Genomic DNA, 3,843 nt, shown 5'->3' with positions numbered 1-3,843 from the left:
TGCTCCAGGACTGCCTTTATTCCTATGTGGCTCCATTTCAAGGATTACTCACTGTGGGCAGCTAGGGATGATCTGGTCTCACATCTGAGCTCGTGGTGGTGCTGTATTTGAAACCCCTTCTCTTATCAGTCCTTTGCCATGCACATCTAGGAATCAGTTCTTGGGAGATCCAACCAGGTGGCCAGACAGACCAACCCTAGCATGCTAGAATCCCTACTTAGAACTGACCTAATCTCTACTGAAGGTATCGACTACGTCTATTCCAGTGCCTAGGTCTCAGCATCTGCATGAATGAAAAAATAATTCCCTAGTTTTTTTGTTGTACCTTTAAAAAAAAATTAAATGAATAAATGTGTTCTAGCACATAGTAGGCAGTCAGATAATTTAAGTGGTATTATATGTTAGAGTTACTATTTCCTGTAACCAACATGAAAGAGGCCAGCTCTTGCTCCAGGTTTTATATTATATTTATGATTTTATGATAATTCTTCATGGGCAAATCATATTATCAGGTGCTTCCCAGCTCCATCAGTTAGCCTGTCAGTTGTGCCCTACTCAGTTCTTACCCAGAATAGCTGAATCCGCACAGCAGGAATATCAACTGTGGATATGCACAGTATTATAGTCTACTGGAAAAACAAACTAAGAATTATGTTCCATCAATCCATAATGAATTCTATTGACATTCCTGTAAAGCCCTCAATTTCCAATTACCAATAGGCAAGTGCCCCATATTTAGTAGGGTCCCAGTTAATAACTGCTGATCAATCAACATATTCTTCAATACAATAAATCCTTTTTTATTTCTCAAGCCTGTTTTAATGTAAGATATTAAAGGTGCCTGGGTTTGAAGATATTCTAAGCAATACAGATCCCTTAGGTTCAGTATTTACTGACCACATTTGTCTTTTCTATGGTAACAGATGTATGCTCTGGTTGAATAGTTGGAGTGGGGTTGAGTTTGAAGTTATACCTGAGCTGTGCTTCCTCGTGTGTCTACTCTTTACCCTTAAAGTTTCCCTGGGGCATGAAGTAGCATTCTCTGTGTTACTGTCGTCTCTGCTCCTTCACAGGCTATTTTGTTTGCTCATTTATGCTGTGCGACCTCCTCCCCTTCTGTTTCATTTCTTCTCAGGCACAGAACTGCCATTACAGTCAACTGTGTTTTATTCTCCTGTTTTTAATATTATTGGGTCTACCTCATCAGACATGGTCACAAATCATACTCCTTTCAAACTGCAAATTGACTTTCAGTCTCGGGTTTTTATTTCTCCAGTGTGTTTTGTTTTTCAGCCTGCAATGAAGTTTCTACTGTATCAGTGAAAAGACACCTGCCAAGGATATCACTTCCTTCTAAAATGATAATTTGTGAGATAATTGTAAGCAAAACAAAAATATTTTCTTGTTTTGGTTTTTTCAGCTGGAAAAAATAAAGCTATTGTTAGCTTTAGAATTCCTAAAATTATTGATAAAGTGGCTTTAGGAAGTTGTAAGTAGAATAAAGTTTGGGTAGAGATTATGGCTTGACCTAAGTAGAAAGATGAGATGCATGGACGGCACAGGGAAGAGAAGCTTGAGGGGAAGGTGCACACGTTTACCAGAAAGGGGATTGGCACTTCGATGTTAGTGTCTACCCTCCCATCCTCAGATAATCTAGGAAGTATTTCAGGGATTATTCAGAACAGAAAGGTCAGTGTAGGAAATGCTGCCTTTTCTTTTTTTGTGTCTACTTCGTATCCCTTAGACACTCCACGCTCAGGGTGGCTTCCACCAACTCTTCCCTAGAGAGCAGCATTCCCTTCATTGTAAGCAGTCATTTTCTGGCTGTGGGCTGACTTGGAAAGGAAATCCCTATAGTTTGAAGTTTTGGAGTTTTCTCCTACTGCAAAAAAAAGCAAACCTGTAATACCTTGTGCAAGGTGTTAGAAGTATGAGAGTGTAGCTATAGGTTTAGAAAGAGTAGGAACTTATGTTCAAGTCTTGGTTTTTATCATTCACTAGTTCTGGGATATTGGATCAGAAAACTGATCCCGTCTGAGCTTTCATTCAACATCTGTATAATGAGGGAGTTGTAGTAAATGAACTTCCGGGGATTAGCCTTCATGAGTATTTTGTGGTTTTGGGTGTTCTCTCTGACCTGGCTCTGCTGGGTCTATCTTCTGTGGCACATGATCTTAAGGAGAAAATTCACTCATCTTTTTATTCATTCAAACAAATATTTGAGTGCAAGTTGAGTGCACAAACCTATGTGCAAGGCATTGCCTTATTATCCTTTAAAAAATTATATACAGTTAGGTAGCATGAAACACACAATGTGAATGTGCCTCAACTAATGAACCATAAGTTGATAATGGTTAAAATGGTAAGTTTTATATTATGTATATTTTACCACAATAAAATTTATTATTTAAAAAATATAAAGGACTGTGCAGCAGAGTGGGATACAAATAATCCAAATACTGATGAGACGTAATTCATATAATGGAGAAGAGTGGAAATAGAGGGGAATGAATTCCCAAGCTTGTCAGTCAATGTCACTTTAATCTTTGCAGTATCAGGGCTTTGTTTAATAACCCATGGGATCATCTGCCCTCTTCGCATCTCTAAGAGTGGACACCAGACTAAAAATACATTTGGTTCTCTGAAATTTCTGTATAGGGACATCATTAGAAATGGCCTGGTTAACATTTTGGAAATCATTTACTCTGTTTGCCTCTTTCTCAGAGAGCAGAAAAAAGCTGTCAGTGAATGTCATCATATCATGTTGTCTTTCTATCCAGGTCATGACTGGGGACAAAGTGATCATTATCTCCAGATACTCTTGTGTAGTCACAGCCCAGTTATCCTGCTCTGCACATTACCTCAGTGCCAGGGACAACTTAAGCTCTATTGCAATGCACTGGAATGGTCTCATTGTTAATTTCCTTGCTGCAGTTCATTTCAGTGCTTCTCTCTCTCCTCATCCATCATCGTTTCCTCTTCACAGATGAGAACTTGAGTATTTTTATTATTTGGGAAACAGGCAGTACTTTACTTGATTCTGTGAGAATAAGGCTCTTAATAATTATTTGTCCACAGCAGGTCGATGAAATCATACCATGAACTTGAATTTCCACCTTTATGGATTTGAAGATGTTCAAGGTCAGAGGGATCAGTCATATTTAGAATGTTTATACAAGACTATACTTTTGGGGATCATTTCTATAGTTTGTTACTAGAATGTTTATACATACCCACCCATATCCATAGAGTGATGGGACTGTTTAGATGGGTGATGAGCTTTTGTTCTAGTGTAGTAATTAACTTCTATTATTAAATCATGGACTATCGATCCCAAAGTTTAATACCACTCACTTTTCCTGTTTCTATTTTCATCCCCAATTGATGCAGGCCATACATCGGTATGTGATTGTAGAAACACTGACTGCCTGAATGTGTGCTCACGCCCAGACTGCACCTTTCCATTGTATATTACAAAGCAAGAACATTTAAACTCCAGGCACAGCAGTTTCATTGTCGTAAACAACATATTCTCTGTGCCCACAGAGTAAATGTTTCCCTGGCCTCCACCTCAGAACAATGAGATATAGTGGTTCTGATCATGTGCGCACTTGTCTGAAGTTTCTCTTGCATGCTAATTGGTATTTAAGAGACTTAAAGGAAGATGTTTCCATGAGGGAGGTGTGGGAGCACAGAACATAAATGAATTTCACACATATTTGACAAGTATAGAGGAGCTCATTTATAGGAACAGGTGATAAACCAGGACCAGTGGTTTATTTCACTAAGATGTATTTTTTTGTCTGAAAATAAATAGAGAATACAACCTTAACAAAGGTGTGA

The 3,843-nt window shown here is 38.4% G+C and overlaps 1 pseudogene; it reads left to right on the top strand.

Moving 5' to 3' along the window:
• Nucleotides 1–3,176: 3,176 nt before the first annotated feature.
• On the top strand, nucleotides 3,177–3,258 carry LOC123805659 (annotated as a pseudogene).
• The last annotated feature ends 585 nt before the right edge of the window (nucleotides 3,259–3,843 follow it).

Source organism: Phyllostomus hastatus, unplaced genomic scaffold (genome assembly GCF_019186645.2).
Source record: "Phyllostomus hastatus isolate PE091 unplaced genomic scaffold, TTU_PhHast_1.1 phas_scaffold_317, whole genome shotgun sequence".
NCBI lineage: Eukaryota > Metazoa > Chordata > Mammalia > Chiroptera > Phyllostomidae > Phyllostomus > Phyllostomus hastatus.
Note: the sequence above shows the minus strand (reverse complement) of the source record. Positions and strands in the feature narration are given on the sequence as shown.